The sequence below is a fragment of the Phoenix dactylifera genome, chromosome 11, assembly GCF_009389715.1.
Source record: "Phoenix dactylifera cultivar Barhee BC4 chromosome 11, palm_55x_up_171113_PBpolish2nd_filt_p, whole genome shotgun sequence".
In the NCBI taxonomy this organism is placed as follows: Eukaryota; Viridiplantae; Streptophyta; class Magnoliopsida; order Arecales; family Arecaceae; genus Phoenix; species Phoenix dactylifera.
This window is the reverse complement of record NC_052402.1, coordinates 17,714,247-17,735,216: the sequence shown is the minus strand read 5'-3', so window position 1 is coordinate 17,735,216 and position 20,970 is coordinate 17,714,247. Positions and strand designations below refer to the sequence as shown.

At 40.6% G+C, this 20,970-nt stretch overlaps 1 pseudogene; it reads right to left on the bottom strand.

The window, feature by feature from the left end:
- Positions 1 to 1,635: 1,635 nt before the first annotated feature.
- Positions 1,636 to 20,752, bottom strand: LOC120112553 (annotated as a pseudogene).
- Between the last annotated feature and the right edge of the window lie 218 nt (positions 20,753 to 20,970).

The window sequence follows — 20,970 nt, the reverse complement described above, 5'->3', positions numbered from 1 at the left end:
TTTCCTATAAATACCTCCTTCTAGTAAAAATTATCATAAATTATGAAAAAATTTCCATGATTACATTCATGCAAAGCCGACACTTTTTAAAGTATTATTTTTGTTTGCATCCACTGTACGTAATTTTGGAAACTTTTACCCCTCCATTTAATTGGCCTGATTGGATCAAGACGAACTCATTTAATTTGTGGAAAGAAGTTCTCCTCACTGAAATATTTTTTCAATAAAACTAATGCTTAGTTATATGATACTTGAAAAAGTGGCTTTTGCATGTTTAGTTGACCAACAATAAAATGACATATTCTAGAGTGACTTATGTTTGGTTAAACATCTATTTTCTTGAGAAAGCTGTGCAAAGTACTTGTAGTTGTGTAAAATACTTGTTATACCTTTAATAATAATAATAAAAAAAAAACTTACCCTATTCTTTCTAAAAAGCTTAAGGGTAGTTTTGCAAAAAAAAAATCCTAATTCTCAGCCGGTGGGAATTGGACTTTCCCGTAGCCCTCGTAGTTTTTTCTTTCTAATGAAATGTGGGAATCCTATTTCCATGGAAGAAGCTATTTTCTCATCTCTTTTCTTTAAAAACTCCAACCAAACGTAAAGTATTTCTCCATTTTTTTATTGACCATAGTTTTCCCCTCCTACTCCCACGAACTAAATGAGTCCAACATGGCCTCTCGTATGGACTCCATAATTAAAGTGGTCGTGCATTTGATGTTCCTCTGATTTCCTCTTGGCAGGTCTATACATACCTCTCTTCCCCACGACAAAGCCTTCGTTTCCCACCCAATGATGGCCTCACCCAAATTAGCTCAATAAATAAGAATTCTTAACGTTGGTGGAAGATAAAAAATCCTGAAAGATGAATTGCTTTTCACCTCAAATGAAAACAAAGTGGATTCGTTATAACTTGTCCATGCTCCTTCACCTCGTCCATCATGACATATTTCGCAGCCCAACCTTCGGTGATAACCTTCTTCCCTCGAGGAGACAATATATCGCTCGTTGTTCACTCAGTTTCAACCCATGCACTGCATCACTATCACATTTCCTGCTTGGTTTCGACTCCTTTCTCCTACTCTCCACCCTGGCCTTACCCACCTCGACATAAAGAAGGGAGATATCGTCCATATCTTCTCCACCAACCCCAACTCTAGAGCCAATGTGAACGAAGAGGCCACGGACATCAGACACGACATAAAGGGCTTCGACCCCTTGCTCAACTCATGGAGCTAAAATCAAGCGATTTATGAACCCCACGCAAGAGATATCATGCATCGATCCAATCAAATGATAAAACACGGAGAAAAAGCATCCAAAAACATGTACAAAAATCATAGACGAAAATGACGCCCCTAATGTTTTGTGAAAATGATATCTTGTACGAAAAAAGAAAAAAGAAAACATTTTATCTATCCACAATAGTAAATCATACAGATATTGAAATGAAATGCAAAAGAGAAGTCACCTAGAAACAGGCATCTAGCCTTGTCGAGAAGTTTTTGTTTGTAGCTAAAAATGTTTCATCTTAGACACTATCTCAAATGAGATTGACACAGACAACTTTAACACAAAAAAAAAAGTTTAGATTTATTAATGGGGCATTGCTACTATTACATATAAACAAGGATGGACAACCGAAAAATATATTGATTAATGAATAAACATACAAGAATTACAGAAATTTTTAACATATATACCTGCCTAGACCTAAGCCATAAATTAAAGTGTTGTCGCCTACCCACTTGTTAGAGGGAACTGATATACCGAGTTACATGAGTATGGTACTGATATATGATCTCTAGACCATTCAACAACCATTTTACATCATCCTTAATTTTTTTTTTTTTTAAAAAAAATTGTTTCATGTCAACCAGCAGACTGAAAATCAAATAGCTCTATAAACCGAGTAGAACTCCGTCTTCTCTTCCCCTCAGGAGTACACCTGATAACACTGCCCTTCCCAAGCTTAGGAGAGAACCTGCCATTCTGATGCAATGATTTTAAAGGTGAGGTGGCTTCTGAGGTGGAGGAATTTTGCTTTTATGCACCCTTTCCTCAAAGGGAAATTAACTCTCTTCCTTGTCGAACAGTTGCCCATATCTTCTCTACTGGCATGGCGAAGGAACTTCACATGGATGGACAAACTCATCACTTCTTGGAGCTCTTTTAGATCAACATTCCCATTGTTCACCAGAAATCAAAAGTTTGTGGTAAATACATAAAGTTTCTCAATTTTTGATCGCAAGAACAAGCATGCCGTATATGCTTGCAAGCAGAAAAAAGTAAATACCAGCTGCAGAAGTGCAGAAAATGTCCTTGCAACATCATGCTTGGGTTGGCCCATCACAACATCAGTAGAGGACATGCTTCCTCCACTGTCCACTTTGAAGGAAAGCTTGTCCAAGATTCTCTTGCCATATAAGTGAATGTCAAAAGGAGGGTGTGTATCCTGTCTAAACAATTCCCAATCAATGAAAAAAAACAAGGAAATCTCAAATAACCAGAAGAATTCTTTGGCTAATATAGATCAGGACTGGAAGAGAACGGAAGCAATCTCCTGCTACCCACTTGCTCTTCCGAGGTGTGTTCAATCCGTTCTTTCCATGTTGAAACTCGTGTGGCCAACTCTGTTTGCTTCTCTGTTTCAGCTATGCTAGCAAGAAGGGCATCCTGAATGAAGAGAGGATAGATTACGAAATCAGCATGAAGAAATTGGAGAGGTAATATAATAAATTTTAAACAAACAATATAGTGCCCACAAGATGCAATATAAAACAGGACTTGAGGGAGCCAAGTGAAGTAGAACTGACATCTGGTCCGATACTCTTGGGAACCATCCCTGAAACCTTAAACATCTGACCAGATCCTCATGAAAACCAACTCATTGCCCAACAAATTGAACGATCATTAAAAGAAATATGAATTCACCTAATATATTCTCACTATAAACACCATAGCCACTGCCACAAGTAGAAGTTTCCTTAACAATCCTTCATTTAATACACAGATCATCATCTGCCTAACCAGTTGATAAACCCTTAATAGTTGATAAACCTGCTGAAAGGCAACGTAATACAAGGCAATCCATGTTATCCTCAAACCTAAGAACTGGCATCTAGAGGCCAGAGTTTAACTCATCTGCAATAAGCAATGGACTGATGTAGCTCCTTCCATGGCCATTCCCACAAAGCACCATGACTGGATAACAGGAAAATTGGGCGAGAGACCCATTTACCATTGCAGTCATGCAGTCACATCATGGTTCAAATTTAACCTATTATTAAAGCTTAAAACCAAGTTCATTCATCCGCCAGCTACCCTACAAAAATTAGATATTGATGTAGTCTCAGGACTCCATCTTATACATGATTTATATTTTTTGTTGTTTTTGTGTTTTCCATCTAAAGCTCTATTTAGGCTTGAATTTTCAGTCGAGTAATGTACTAGTACTGCCAAGCAAAAAGGATCTACCTAGGTGTGACAGGAAGCCTAACCCAACTCCAAACCACCACACTTAATTGCTTGAATCTTAGCATTTCTTCAATACCCACGGTCATCATTCATCTCTAGGAACGGAGGAGGATGGATGATAGTCTCGAAAATAGAATTGTGTGTATATGGAAGAAGGGGAGAAGAAAGTTAGAAAAGAGAAAAAAAATGCAGAAATCTGCAGAAAACATCACAGAAAAAAAATACCGTTTACGTGAATAGTAACCCGACCCATTACTATTCATGGAACAGTAACTCGGCCTATAAAAAGACATGACAACAACCAAAAAAAAAGAGAAAAATCCCTAGAAAGGTGAGTGCCACCATGGACGAAGCTCTGAAAGACCATTTTCCTTCCACTTTCATCCTGCTTCTTGACCTATTTCTTCTTGAAGCCACCTTCTTGACCCTGTCATCCTTCATCTCGATACTTTGGTGGAGCACGGCCTGAAGATTCTCATTGGATTGAAGGAATCAAACTCGTAGAGATAATTATCCGACTAGTTCTATCACCATCTTTTGCCCAACCTTTGTTTATTCGTCCATCAATCATTATCTCCATCCATCACCATTACCATCATTTCCATTTATTACATCCTTGGGATCCGAGTTTACTAGCAGTATTTTTTTTATTGTTCTGTTGTAGTTATTTTCAGTTTGCTGCACTAGTTATATTTCATTGATAAGATATCTATCATGTTCTGTTTTGCGTTTACTTTCCTCTATGATGATCTTTTGAGATGATGAGTATTTGCTGAAGTATCTAATCAATCGCACCATAATTGATTATTATGAAATTAATTTACATCTATAGTAATCGATTATAGGTTGCACCAAAGTGATATCAGAGCAAATAGGTCCTGCATATCTAAAAATCTTCATTATTGTATTTGCATCATAACATTCTTTTTTTCTGCACTTTAAATTCTGAAAATTAAATTTCTGCACTTCAAAACAGAAAAATATATTTTTTGGATTAATAAATTCAGTAAATTATATTTTCAGCATTTAAAACTACAGAAATTTTAATTTTTGGAGTTAAAAACATAGAAAAATTAGTTTCTGCATTTTAAAAAATTCTGCATTCATTTTCCGCATTTAAAAAATAAAAAAAAATATTTCTGTACTAAATATTAATTTCTGTATTAGAATATTTATTTTCAGCATTAAAAAAATAAAAAAATGGAAAAAAATTTCTGAAAAAAAATCTGTTTCACCTCCATAATATTAGAAGCACCTTTGAAAAAGTTTTGGATCGAATCTTAGCCTACAATCATATCTGATAATTGGCAAGATGCATGTAGAACCCAACAACAAATCTTAGAGCAGATCCAACGACAGGTAGAACACCTCTCCAACTTCATAACTAGACTAGAATTGAACATCACTGAGATAGTGAGACCTAGGAGAGAGAAAAATCATCAGGATGAACCAAGACGTAGAGTCAGATCTCAAGATAGACAAAGGGTCAATCAGATGGTAGTCAAGAGTAGTGAGTCATATGAGATAAAAAATAACTTGGATGATCGACCACTACGTAGAAACAGAGAGAGAGACCACCACATAGAGAACCCCTTTATGCCAGACGTTGGGATGATGGCATTAAAATAGATATTGGAGATTTTGAGGGGCATTTCCAGCCAAATGCTTTTCTTGATTGGGTCAACAAAATCGACCAATATTTTGATTGAAAGAAAATCCTTGAGGATAAAGAGGTCAAATTTGTGACTCTCAAATTAAAAGGACATGCACTAGTTTGGTGGAAGCAACTCCAGGAACGAAGAGTTCAACAAGGTAAGAATAAGATCCGTACCTGGAGTAAGATGAAGAAAAAGTTGAGGAAGCGATTTCTCCCATTGGATTATCGCCAAAATCTCTACTTGAAATTCCAAAACGTCCAACAAGGACTAGGATCGTGGATGAGTACACCGAGGAGTTCTATGAGCTCCAAGCAAGAAATGGCCTTAGTGAGGACCCCATTCATGTTACTAGTAGATATATCAATGGCTTGAGACGGGACATCTTGGACCAAGTGGAGATATTCGATGTCATGAGTATTGATGATGCCCATCGCTGTGCACTGAGAGTGGAAGCACAACAAAGGCGAACTGGTGGTCGAAAGTGGGACTCAAACAAAAACTCCATTACCCAAGAAAGTCAGTTCGGAAACAAGGCAATAAGTTCTCAGAACCCTACCAAGACCACAACTGCCCTAAAGCCAAATTTTAACAAGGACTTATGGGACAAGGGCACAGGCGTACTGGCACCGGCACCTAATTCCACTATCATTTGCTATAAGTGCCGACAACCCGAACATAAATCCTCTGAATGTCTTCTAAAAAAATTCCAGTCTCAGTCACACCTGATTGAGCAAGGACACCAGGACGATTCAGATGAACCCAATCCAGAGGCAAATGATGATAAGTCTGAACAACAGAATGAGTCCGAGAACAATGATGTCCACATTATAGGTGATGAGGTGGGCCCACTCATGGTGATTCACCGTGTCATGGTTGCGCCTAACCTGCCCAAGAGAATTAGTTTAGGTGAAGTATTTTCTTGACTATGGGTACTGCAGGGGGATATAGATATTCTAACTTGATTGATAGTGGCAGTACTGAAAACTTCGTGTCTCGATACATGGTTGATAAACTAAAGATACCTACACAAAAGCTTCATAAACCATATAAGGTATTTTAGTTTATGGAGGGAGTTGGGGTTTCGGTCACCGACAAGTGTCTAGTAGAGTTTTTCATTGGAGAACGATACCAAGATCAGGTATGGTGTGACACTATGCCATGGAGGTGTGCCACGTATTGTTAGGTAGGCCTTGGTAGTACGATAGGAAGACCCAGCATGATGGAGAAAAGAATACATTTCCTTTGTGAAAGATAAAATGAATATCACACTCTATCCACAAAAGGAGTTGTATGGGTATAACATGAAAAATTCTGTAAAAGAAAAAGGCAAAGAACCTACTCAAATGGCCTTGATTCTAAATTCAAAATCTTTTAAGGCTGGACTAAAAATGAGCTCAGTAGTTTGTTAGGAAAAGGAAAAGGCCCAGAATACAAGCTTGTACACCCCGTTGTCTATTCCTAGTGGCCCTTGGGAAGATATCACCATGGACTTCATTGTACGACTACCCATGACGGCTAGGAAGGTTGATTCGATTTTTGTTGTGGTGGACCGGTTTTCAAAAATGGCACATTTCATTCTATGTAGGAAAACATCTGATGCATCTCATATAGCACATTTATTTTTTAAAGAAATTGTTAGACTGCATGGTATTCCAAGATCATTCACATTTGGTAGAGACACAAAATTTACTAGTTATTTTTGGAAAACTCTTTGGAGCAAATTAGGAACAAAACTAAACTTCAGCGGTGCTTATCACCCCCAAACAGATGGTCAGATAGAGGTAGTGAATCGTACACTCGGTAACATGCTTAGATGTTTGGTTAGTGAGCGTCCTACTCAGTGGGATCTGATTTTAGCACAGGCTGAATTTGCATACAACAGTTCTATGAATTGTACTATTGGTAAGTCTCCATTTGAAATCTAAGGTTTTTCTATTCCACACATACTGGATCGTGCTTCCATTCCCTATCATGGTCGAATAAGTGCCGAAGCAGAGAACAATATTGAGCAGGTCTGTCACATCCAGCGGGAAGTCCATCAGTGCTTGCTTGACTCCAGTGCTAGGTATAAGGATGATGCTGACCATAATCGTAGGGAGATTCACTTTGCAGAGGGCGATCTGGTCATGGCCTATTTCAGGAGAGAGATTTTCATTGGGTAATTATAGCAAACTCAGCCCGCGAAAGTATGGTCCATTCCGCATATGTCGAAAGCTAGGGAAGAACGCCTATTTATTGGAGCTTCCAGACAATGTCCAGAATTCCCCAATTTTCAACGTCGCCGACCTGTACCAGTTCCATGAAGATCCACCAGAGGCGGTTGTAGTTCCAGATCTACCCAGCACCAGTTCAGAGTCCAGTTTTCATGAGGGTATTAAGGATATTCTTGACGTGGGAGCAGTAGACACTAAGTGTGGGCAGTACCGCAGATTTCTTGTGCGTTGGCAAGGGAGACCTATGTCAGACAGTTTATGGATCAACAAGGACGAGTTGAGGCGCCAGAGACCTGATTTGTTGTAGTGCATACGAGGCCTACTCGTCAGGAGTCGAGCTCTTTCCAGTTGTAGAAAGCTAATGTAGTCTCAAGACTCCATCTTATACATAGTTTATATTTTTTTGTTGTTTCTGTGTTTTCCATCCAAAGCCATGTTTAGGCTTGGATTTTGAGTCGAGTCATGTACTAGTACTGCCAAGCAAAAAGAGTCTACCTAGGTGTGATAGAAAGCCTAACCCAACTCCAAACTTCCACACTTTAATTGCTTGAACCTTAGCCTTTCTTCAATGCCCACAGTCATCACTCATCTCTAGGAACGAAGAAGGATGGATGATAGTCTTGAAAATAGAATTGTGCATGAATGGAAGAAGGGGGGAAAGAAGTTAGAAAAGAGAAAAAAATACAGAAACTTGCAGAAAACAACACAGAAAAAATACTGTTCATGTGAATAGTAACCCGACCCGTTACTGTTACGGAATAGTAATCCGACCCATTACTGTTCACGAAATAGTAACCCGACCCAGTTACTATTCACGGAACAGTAACCCGACCTATAAAAAGGCAGGACAACAACCAAAAAAAAGAGAAGAAACTCTAGAAAGGTGAGTGCCACCGTGGGCGAAGCCCTGAAAAACCCTTTTTCTTCCACTTTCATCCTACTTCTTGACCTATTTCTTCTTGAAGCCACCTTCTTGACCCCGTCATGCTTCATCTCGATACTTTAGTGGAGCCTTTCCTGCTAACCAAAGGCAGAATTTAAGAGAATTGCGGCCTAAAGATTCTTATTTTCAGTTTGCTGCAGTAATCATATTTCATTAATTAGGCTTTATTAATAAGATATCTATCATGTCCTGTTTTGCGTTCACATACCTCTATGATGATCTTTTGGGATGATGAGTATTTGCTGAAGTATCTAATCAATCGCACCATAATTGATTATTATGAAATCAATCTACACCTGTAGTAATCGATTATAGGTTGCATCAGATATGCAACGGTCTCTCAAAGAAAAGAAATGACACAAAAGGTTAAAAGGATATGGATAAATGAAATGCATGCCAGATGGAGCAACATGCAAAAAATGCACAATAGAGGAGAGAGAAAGGAGAGGGAAGAAAACAATGGATGATGGTCTGACTTATGAGGTCGTGCACTACTTTTTTATCATAAAACAATGAGGGCAATCTGTAAGGACCCGTGCGGGCGTGTGTTTAGTTTCACATCGGTTATTTGCCGGAAAAATCTTGGGTACTTATATAGAACTAAGAAATCCAAAAAATATTTTTCAGCTAGTTTTTTTGAATGAGATCCTGCATTGTGATAAATTATATCAGACTGAACTCGGGCCATAACCTATGTGGACAAGGGTACATTGCAGCACCGGTTCATGGAGGCTGACCACTGGCCGATCGTGACGCTTGTTAACACCATAGACGATGGTCTAACTTATGAGACTATGCACCGCTTTTTTATTATAAAATGAGGGAAACCAAAAGGCCAGCTTCTATGTATATTCCTTGAAAGGTCTCCTTCATTTTACCCATTATACCATTATTGGCCTGATTTGATGAGGTCCAAAGTAGTGGTTAAAGTGTAATCTATATAACTTATGGTAAAACCAACCAATAACAAATAAAGATTAATAGTCCTTCCAAGCTTGGGATAGCTTTCAACTGGTTCCCTTCATTTTGATTTCTTATATGGGCACGTCGATCAACAATGTATTAGCAAATATAAACTTGGAAGATTCGTTGACTATACAAATTGCAGGTTATTATCACAATATACCTACCAAAGACCACTAAATCTTTTTTGAGGGGACCAAGGACCATTAATTCAAAGCTTCATTTCTTTAATATGAGCCATCAACGATGTGACTTCAGAAGTTGCATAAACAATTGCTCAGTACTCAAACTTTTAGGTCATTAGGTCCTCCCTTTGAGGGCACAATAACCTCTAGTTGATATTCTATCTATTCAAGTTTTCTCTCGAGGTTTCCTGCACGGAGATCCTACATAAATCATCCATAAAAAGGGCATTTTTCAAATCTAAAATGAAGCCCATAGAAGGATGATAACTCAAACAAAGTTGAGCTTTTTCAGCAAAGAAAAGTAGTAAAAATATTTCATACCATGTACTCATATAGAATCTTCTTCTTCTAGACGAGTTTTCAGACTTCCCACAAAATTCTAAGATAAATCTAGCATTGCATATCCAAACCAACAGCTTGCTTTTCTAGTTTCATTGAAATGAGGGTTTAATAACTCTTCTTGCATCATTATCTTCTGCCCTTCCAACGAAAAGGCATCAAGAAAATATTTTGGATTAAAAGGGTACAATGCATGGACAAATTGATACCAGTTAGTTGATTTATGGAATGAAACAAATGAGGCATGCAAGTTTATTTGCCTTTATGCTGAGCATTAGGAACCTAAAAATCTTTGGACCCATTGAACTAGAAGTCAATGGAGTTAATTAGCAAGAAAATTTTCAATACCACGTACTTTCCTTCCAAATCAATAAGGGAACATTTGTTTTCTGATTTTTGGATATTAGACAAACAGATGATCTACCAGCCATATGTCAACCCTTGAATCCACTATTCATATTGCCATGTGGGAATAAGGTCAGCCTGGTTGGAATAACCAATATATTCCAAGAAGATTGAGTAGGAGGAAGTCTTATTAAACTAGCTCAGATTGGATCAGTGGAGGTCAAATCATAGTTTGTTGAACCATGCCAAACTGGTTAGTTCGTAGCATACCGAACCAGACCGGTCAATTGCCGGCATGGTTCATTACCTCGGTTCAAATTGGAGGGAGTGGGAGGAGAGAGAGAGAAAGAGATAGAAAGAAGGGGGGAGGCATAGAGAGAGATTGAGAGAGAGGAAGGAAGGCCACAAGAGAGAAAGGCTAATGAGGGCTCCCCTATTTCAAAAGGAAATAAAGGAGGCCTTTGTTAAATTCGAAATGAAGTCGGCAACTGGCTGAAGCCGACAAACCAATTGCCGATATTACTTCAAAACCGGCAAATTAAAAAAGGCTCCGTTGTTTTGTTTCAAAACAGGGGAGGCCTCATCAGCCTTTCTCTGCACCTCCCTCTCCCTCTCTATCCCCCTCCCTCTCCCTCTCTCCCTCTCCCTTCCTTCCACCCTCTCCCTCTCCCTCCCTCTTTCCTCTATTTTCCTCTCTCTCCTTCTCCCTCTCCCCCTCCCTCTCTAGCTCTCCTTTGTCGGTACGTCCCATAACAACACGACACGAACGCATACTATACCGTGCCAATCACCGACCAATACGAGTCCTGGCACCGGTTCGGTGAACCTAGGGTCAAATCATCTCATTCATCAACAAATGCAATCAAGAAAGGCATTTTGCAAATGGTTATTAGAATGTAAAGCTACAATAGCACTTGCTATCACATATATGCTGCAATACACCTTTAGAATCATTTAAAGTCAAGAAATGAAGATTGAATAGCATATTAGAAATTATAATGCAACTTGTGTCCACAATGCAGCATGCACAAGCAGATAGAAAGATAGATAACTAGATAGATATTTTTGTCTTTTACCAGATGTAAGTGGCACAAATCTTCAAGGGCTGCATGAGAACCTAGATCATCCTGTGATAGACCTTCAACACGATCAAATGTCACAGCATCATCATTTTGCTGCATATGATTATGATGCCGAACCGGGAGGGAGAAATGGCTGTAGTGATGAGAATGTACTGTTGGGATTGCTGTACATTGTAGCTTTAAGATGGAAATAGAAGAAGAGGGAGAAAAGAATGAGGAAGAGAAAGAGAAGAGAAGAAGAGAAGGAGGAAGAGAGGAGGAGAAGATGTGGGGGAAAAATTGTTAAACCTTCATTAACCCTAATCAACATAAAAGTTCCCTATAAATAGGGCCCAATAAGAACAATTAAAATAAAACCCCCTTACACAAAATAATTCCCAATAAACCCAAACTACACAAATAAAGTCCAACAATAATAAAATTGCAAACAAATCCAAAAATAAAAGAAAATAAAATGCAAATAAAATAGGGGAGACTAAACGGCAGGGTGGTCAGCTCTGATGTCCCCATCAACTCCTTCCGGATGGGAGAAGCTCGACCCCGTCGAGTGCATGTCTGGCCGGTTGTCGTACTGCTCCGGAAGGTCAAGGTCAAGGCGCTGCAACTCGGCTCGCGAAATCCACGTCACATCCGATTCGGATCGACCTTTCCACCGAACAAGATAACGTTGGTAGCTTCCTCTCCTGGTAGATATAACCTGCTCATCTAATATATACTCTATGTGTTCTCTGCGTGCATGAAACTTTGGAGGTGGAGGCTCAATAGCAGATGATGGGTCAAGGTGATCAACAGAGGCGGATGTATCAATAAAAGGGTCAGAAGGAATGAATGTGGACCATTTGTATGGGACTAAATCTTCAATATTAAATGTCGCACTAATCTCATAGGCTTCAGAAAGATCTACAACATAAGCATTCGAACTGATTTTCTTTAGGACTTTGAGCGGTCCCGCACTACGGGATTGCAACTTTTTGAACGTTCTCAAAGAAAGTTGTTCAGGTCTAATTCTCACCATGACAGAATCTCCTACATTCAACTCTTTATAACGTCTGTGCAAATCAGCAAGGAATTTATATTTTAAGTTATTAGAGTGATTACGTTTGCTGATTTCCTAATGCAATGAATGCAGGTGTGATGCAAATGATTGTGTAGACTCAGAGACTCTATGTTGATGAGACATGGGAATCAAGTCTATGGGCTGCCTAGGTTTATATCTATTCACCACTTCGAAGGGACTCATGCCTAAGGACCTATTGACCGAACTATTATATGCAAACTCGGCGGTCGGTAACACTAAATCCCAAGTCCTAGCATAGGCCGACGAAAATTTTAATTTAGTGCCAATCATGTGCCCAAGAATTTTCCTAAAGGAGCTCACGAATCTAACATCTCTATCAGATATAATAGATTTTGGAAGGTCAGGAGGTCTATCGACTTCATTGAAATAAAGTTTGGCAACTCTAGTCATACTGACATCTTGCCATGGAATCGTGGCACTAGACATAAAATCTAAGAGGTCGTTCAACCTAGGAATGGAAAAATGATACTTAACGGTAATTTTATTAGGGGTGAGGAGTGTGGGTACAGTACAGGAGCTCAGACTTTCACGAACATACCCTTGGGTGAGAAGTTCGTCAACTTGACATTTCAGTTCAATGTGCTCGTTTGGGTTGAGCCCATAATGAAGAAGATTGGGTAAGGATGCTCCGGAAACGAGATCAATTGCGTGCTGGATATCACGCATCAGAGGAAGTGTACCTGAAAAATCCTTAGGAAAAATAGAGTGAAACTCCTCCAGTAGGAGAACTACTGCCGGTGGTTTCTCAGGGCTCGACTCCATCTTGATAACCCTAGCCACAAGGGCAAACACAGGTGATTGGCTTTCGATATCTTTCATTACCTCTTTCGAAATAATGGTGTGAAGTGATTCATCTTTTCGTAGAGTGGCACTCTTCTTTTCAGGGGCGGACTCTCTAGGAGGCAATAAGTTCAGTATAATTTTCCGACCCTGGAACATAAAGCTACACGAATTCGAACTCCCATGAAGTGTGACGTCCATATCGTATAGCCAAGGCCGCCCTAGGATGACTTGACCTACGTCCATCGGAATGCAGTCGCACCAGATTTTGTCTTTATAGGATAGGAATTGAATCGGGACGAGGCATCTTTCCAACACCGAAAGAGATGTCTTATCTACCCAAGCTACTTTATATGGGTTGGGATGAGGGGTAGATTTCAGGCCGAGGTGGGAGACAACTCCGGAAGCAATGGCATTAATACAACTTCCACTATCAAATAGGAATTTGCATGTTTTACCATTGATCTTAATGAGCGTGTAAAATAGGGAGGTTCTATGCCAATTTTGTTCGGTCTTGATTTGGGCTAAAGTACACCTAACCACATGAAGCCTAGGTTTTGGTTATTTGGATTAGTGGGCTCCTTTTGGGGTTCAGCCTGGAGAAACTCTAACTCGGTCTTGTTGTCTCCAAAGTCTTCTACAAAATCCTCAATGTTTGGCTCATAGACTTCTTCGACACATTCAGTCGCTTGAGTCCCAACTTCTAGTTCAGTCATGAGATAGGTCTTGGCATTACATTGGGACGCTATATGGCCAAATTTTTGGCACCTGAAACATTGGGTTTGGCTTCTAGAACGAGGATTGGGACCTAGTATGCCCTTTTCTTTATCATTTGAAGGGTTTTGGACAAGTATCGGGGATGTTTGAATCGGTGCTTGGCTAGGGCCGGACTGGTTAGAAGGGTTGGGAAGCTGCCTGGGTTGTGGGAGGTAGTTTTGATTAGGTCGGGCTCCTGGAGCCATGGGTCGAGGGTCGGTACACCTCACTACAGGGGCTTGTAAGAAACTATCTACATCTTGAGCCAATTGGTATGCTTGACCAAGAGTAGTAATCTTTCGGAGGATTAGTTCTTTCTAGATCTCCTCGCGGAGTCCTGCCCGAAACCTAGAGAGAGTAACAGTCTCCTCTTCGATTACACCGCACCTCATGTGAAACTCCTCAAATTGTGCAATGTAATCGGCAACGGTTGAAGTTCCTTGAGTTAGTTTCTGCCACCTATCCATAAGGCGTCGGTAAGAGAATGGTAGATACTTCTCATTCAGTTTTTCTTTCATATCCTCCCAAGTGGTGATACGAGGAAGCCTTTGGGTCTCACGCATATGTTCAATGTTATGCCAATACCAGTGAGCTTGCCCAATAAGCTTCATTTTAGTGAACCATACTTTTCTATCATCAGTCATTTCATACCACTCAAAATAGTTATCCATGGCTGCTCTCCAATCACGGTACACACTCGGTTCTAATTGACCAGCAAATGTGGGGGCATCTACTCGTACGGTACGAAATAGGCGCTCGTCAAGGTCGCGCTGGTGATCAAGAGGAAGTTGGTTCCTATGGGGATGGGGAAAAGCTACAGGTGGTGTAGTCAAACCAAGCTCGGGATAAGCTGCAATTGGGGTTGACGGTTCAGGAGTCCTAGGGTGTTGCACTAGAGCACGGATTTCTCGTTTGAATTCATCTTGGCCTAATTGTTCCAAAATATCTTGTAGAACTCTAGGATCCATGGTGGGTAAAGGGGTCTGAGAGTCAGTGAGTAGGTACTCTCTACCACTACGGGTTGGCATGCAGGGACTATTCTAGTTGGTGATGTGACATGCAGTGTTACTAATGAACCCTTACCAAATGCAATGCAGGACAACCTACTAATGCAACCTACTATGAATTCGAAAATCAGCAAATTTTCACAAAAATAACTTAAAATTAAATGTTACTAATTTGTACTTTGGTTATTTCAGAATTGAAGTAGAAAATTAGTCACTATAAGAAGTTAGGTTGCAAACACGTATTACAGTCGTTCTAATCCTAAAGTAATCTGATCGACGGATGTTGAGAATTATCCTATCGCTAAGGTGTGCTAATTTAATATTCAGATTTAAATGGTGGGTAGGATGGGTGTGGTAGTAAATGTTCTAGGTTTTGCAGTTTGACAGAAAAATAAGTTTTGGCAAAATAGGAATGTCATGCAAAAGAACTAGAACATAATTAGATAAACAAGCTCAAAAGAAGGAAGAACCTGTCACCTGTGGTGGATGCAGTCCACCGGAAACATCCGTTGTAGAGTCTCGAACACGAAATTGGCACCGGACGAAGTTAGCTGGAGCTGTGGACCTGGAGCTGCAACACAAAGGCCTTCCGGACTTCTGGAATGGGCTGAAGAAGATGCTGGGTCGGGCTTGTAACAGGACCTGCGGCTAATTGGGCTTGGGCTTTGGCCCGCAGTTGACAAAAGGTCTGGAGAATGTGATCGGCCCAGTTGGGCTCGAGTGCGGTCTGATGGACTTGAACGGGATGAGGGAGGGGTGGTGTGGCCTCCCGTTGAAAGGGGCTCTGCAGTGGCGGCCGGGCTGTTGATTTGGGCTCGTGAGAGGGAGTCGGTGGTGAACGACGGAGGAGCGCGGACGGTGGAGCTCTGGCGGCGGTGGCGAGATGAAACAGAGGGCGGGCGAAGGCGGCGGAGGTCTCGGGCGATGGCGGAAGGCGAACGGCTTGGCGGCGGAAGATGGGGCGGCGAACCGCGGCGGAGGATGGGAGTGGCGACGTCGGAAGCGGCGCTGCGGTGGAGGCGGAAGCGCGTCGGCGGCTCGAAAGAGGAGGCGGAGCCCGGCTTCGGGGACGGCGCGGCAAGGCATGCGCAGGTGGCGCAGATCGGTGGGAGGGCGTCGTCGGCGTTCGGTGGCGGTCGATGTCGATCGTCTGCGGTCGACCGTGGGAAGGAGGGGCCCAAAAGAGGTGTTGCACGGCGGTGGGCATGGTGGCGCAGCTCGGCGAGATGCGGTGAGGGGCAGCCGATCGGGGAAGATGAACAGGTAAGGTTTTTTATGTTTCTTTTTTTTTGCCTTTCTGAAATGTATTTATGCCGCAAGTTCACATTACTTATATTTGGTAAATTTTTCCATTGCCGTCGCAGATGGGGAAGGATGTGGTGACGTTGTAGTAAAGGAAGACCTTCTGAAGTAAAGGAAGTTGATTGTTGATGTTGTCAACTAATTGAATTTTTGGATTATTTCAGAATTTATCAATGTGGAATACTATGAAGTTCCTTTTTCAACTTAATTTGTTGATGTTAGCTTATGCTATGCCTTTTTGGGTGGCTGATTTATGTGGAGAGACCTTCTGTTGACTGGAATTGTTCAGAGAAAACTTTTTAGGGCTAACTACAATTTTTGATCTATATACATGGCGTGCCATGGCACACAGGGACTGTGCAAGTATGATCCTTGGATTTTAGAGAACTGATGCCAAAAAGGCAACAAAAATTACCTACGAAAAATTCTTGAGATTGGATCACAACAGCGTTGCTGCAATTGAAGCCATAGATAAGCTTCCTTTATAATTTGAGTTGTAATATGTAAATTTTTGAGTTTACTAAAGAAATTGTGTTATGAAAGACAAGCTTAATTTTCATTGTCTGCCCTTGTGTGTTTATTTGGGTCCAGAGTCAGCTTTTTGTAGATGCTCTAATTTCCTGTTGGCATCAAAATTTCAAAGATTGTCTCCATTGCAAACGCCATTATAAATGACAGTCCAGTTTGGCAATAGCAAGTCCTCAGATTTATCAAAGGTGGCAAGCATTGTGATGTTTGATGAGGTAGCCAGGAGTTTTAGTTAGACAATGGTGGCACACAGTGGCACACCATGGCGCATAGAGCATTAAGCTTGAAACACACTTAATTATAGTGGAAATATTGGAATCAGTTACAACGACGTCCTGGCACACCATGGCACACAGTTTCAGATCCCCTGGCACACCATGGCGCATACTCGATTAACCTGGAAACATACTTAATTAACCTTGGCACACACTAAATTAAACCCCAAACACAGTTTTCTTCTCTTTGCACACAGTTTATCGCTTGTTGCACGCAGATATGAGTCATATGCACACAGTTAAATTAAGCATTCTGATTACAAAATATTGAAATGAATTACAACGACGTCATAGACACTTAATATAGGTTGTTCTTGTAAGCCTAGAGCATGGCGCATACTCGATTAATGTTTCAAGCTTAATCGATCTTGGCACACACTAAATTAACCCCCAAACATAGTTTTCTGCTCTGTGCACACAGTTTATCGTTTGTTGCACACAGATATTAGTCATGTGCACACAGTTAAGTTAAGCATTCTGATTTTTGTAGAAATAATGAAATCAGTTACAACGACATCGTACCCACTTAATATAGGTTGTTTTTGTAAGCCTAGAGCATGGCGCATACTCGATTAAGCTTAAAACACACATAATTAATTTTGGCACACACTAAATTAATCCCCAAACATAGTTTTCTGCTTTGTTCACACAGTTTATCGTTTACTGCACACAGATATGAGTCATGTGCACACAGTTAAGTTAAGCATTCTGATTTTTTAAGAAGTATTGGAATCAGTTAATACAATGTCATAGATACTTAATATAGGCTGTTCTTGTAAGCCTAGAGCATGGCGCATACTCGATTAATGTTTCAAGCTTAATCGACCTTGGCACACACTAAATTAACCTCCAAATACAGTTTTCTGCTCTGTGCACACAGTTTATCATTTGTTGCACACAGATATTAGTCATGTGCACACAGTTAAGTTAAGCATTCTGATTTTTGTAGAAATAATGAAATCAGTTACAACGATATCGTACCCACTTAATATAGGCTGTTCTTGTAAGCCTAGAGCATGGCGCATACTCAATTAAGCTTGAAACACACTTAATTAACCTTGGCACACACTAAATTAACCTCCAAACACAGTTTTCTGCTTTGTGCACACAGTTTATCGTTTACTGCACACAGATATGAGTCATGTGCATACAGTTAAGTTAAGCATTCTGATTTTTGTAGAAATAATGGAATCAGTTACAATGACGTCGTACACACTTAATATAGGTTGTTCTTGTAAGGCTAGAGCATGACGCATACTCTATTGAGCTTGAAACACACTTAATTAACCTTGGCACATACTAAATTAACCCCCAAACACAGTTTTCTGCTTTGTGCACACAGTTTATCATTTACTGCACACAGATATGAGTCATGTGCACACAGTTAAGTTAAGCATTCTAAATTTTTAAGAAATATTGGAATCAGTTAATACGACGTCATAGAATATAGGCTGCTCTTGTCATGCACATTTCCGCGAATACTTAACCTTGCATGGTGAGTGTCGAATAACCTTATGGCACAATTGCTCATGCCATGGCACACCATGGCACACAGTTTCAGATCTCCTGGCACACACTAAATTAACCCCCAAATACAGTTTTCTGCTCTTTGCACACAGTTTATCGTTTACTGCATACAGATATGAGTCATGTGTACACAGTTAAGTTAAGCAATTTGATTTTTGTAGAAATAATGGAATCAGTTACAACGACGTCGTACATACTTAATATAGGCTGTTATTGTAAGCCTAGAGTATGGCGCATACTCGATTAAGCTTGAAACACACTTAATTAACCTTGGCACACAGTAAATTAACCCGCAAACATAGTTTCAGATCTCCTGGCACACACTAAATTAACCCTCAAACACAGTTTTCTGCTCTTTGCACATAGTTTATCGTTTACTGCACACAGATATGAGTCATATGCACACAGTTAAGTTAAGCATTTTGATTTTCGTAGAAATAATGGAATCAGTTACAACGACGTCATACACAGCACCAAGATATCTTGGTGGGGAAAAAAATAAACTAACATACCTTTCATAATGGTTATATTTTCAAGTTCCTAGGCTCATGAGGATTTAGAGGGTTCCATGGATCATTATTATTATCATCAGAATCATTCATAACATTTGAACATCCTAAATTTGGTTTCTCTACACAGCACATATCGCCATCAGGATGATCAGTGTCAACATGCAGTCCAGACCAATGATTATTATTGTCAACTTCAAATACATAGTTGCTCTGTGTATTTTGATTTAGATTGATGCCTTGGTTCTTCCCAATACTTGATTTAGATTGATGCCTTGGTTCTTCCCAATACTGTGGCAAGATTTAGACTTGACTGAGCTGCCTCCATGGGGTGCAATGTTTTCTTTACCAGCAGCATTTGTTTTTAAAGAATCATAGACAGCTCCCGCATCACAGGGGTCCCAGCAGAAGAAAATCTCCATAAAAATCACAGGTTGCTAACTATGGGAAAACATGATTAAACAACAGCATCAGAAAATAAGATAAAATTGTTCAAGTTATGGCAAAATTCGCATGGTTAACATAATATTACCAGATATGATTCTAATTCGCTAGCATCACAACTGGTATCTAAACAATCTCCTTCTAGTACAAGTAAATTGGCAGGAGGCTTCAGAACATACTTTGAAGTGTCATCTTTATTGAACCCACCATCCAAACAATTCTTTGCTTCAACTGCTTGTGTAAATCAATCAGTTGCTAAGCAAGTTTGATAGACCATGCTTAGAAAAGAAAGTTCCAGATAACAAAATTTCATTACCAGGCATATCATATAACCCCAAAAATATTTCATTCTCTTCTGCACCAGATTCACTTCCATCAGGCTGAATTTCCTGTTGTTTTTGCCTATTAACAAAAACTTCTGATATATATTATATAATAGTATCACTATGCAAGAGAACAATCGAGAAAGATAGCTTCTTAAAACAAAATAACTTCTGGAACCTAAAGATCACATCAGACTGTCGTTGAGGCAGATTTAACCAATAAATGAGGATAATAAATGTTGGAGGAAAAATGGATTGCCCCGAAGCACGTGGATGCATCGCTGGCACGTGATGACGGGTGCCACGGCAGCAACCTTCAAGGCGCCCAACCTCAGAGGCACCCGACCTCAGGGCGCCCGACCTCAAGGCATCCGACCCCAGCGCGCCCGACCTCGGAGCTCACAGCCATGCGGCCTTGATCGACCTTAGGTCCAAAGAAGGTCCAGTCAAAGAATGAAGCAGACCTTTCCACTCCACCGGGAATCAAGCTCCTCTCCCACTCTCCCAGGATCTAATCCCGCGATCTCCGCCTGAGCGACTGTCAACAATTAAATGCGCACGATCTCCACGGACCTCCAGCTTACTCAAAATCTCAGGCCACCCACGGCAACTCGTTGACTCACTCAACTCCGTCCAGTCACCCACGGCAGCTCATTAATTCATACGATCACGTCCAATCATGACCGTAACTCATTAATTCGCCCAGTCACATCACATGTAACCATGTATTCCTCCTATAAAAGGGGAACTTCTTCCTCTTTAAAGAAGGACTTTTAGACCTGGCAGGCAATCTCTCTCTCTCTTTGTCCACAAAAGCTCCCTCTGACTTAAGCATTGGAGGGTTGGCGCCGGGAACCCCAGCCACCGGCTTTTTGCGGGTCCTCCGGAGGATGCAGCCCGCTGACATACCACCCGCACTGGAGCTCCCCCTCCTCAGCCAGTGGTCACCCCTGGGTCCAATTTCCAGCAAAACCCTCTTCTTATACCTGGCGAAGAGGGCCGCGTTGCTGGTCACCATTTGTGTAATGTCACGCCCCAAATCCGGATCATGACACGGCCGTAGGACCCGCGCTTTTTCATGGGTTAGGGAAAGCTCTCTCGTGAGCAAAAGAGAGAGTCGGTGAGAGTTCCTAATCAGAAAAGGGAAAGAGCACTATCTTATGCACACAATAACACGAAGCCACATAAAATTTCATAATAAAAATAAATAGTTTCATTTACTAATGTCATAACATT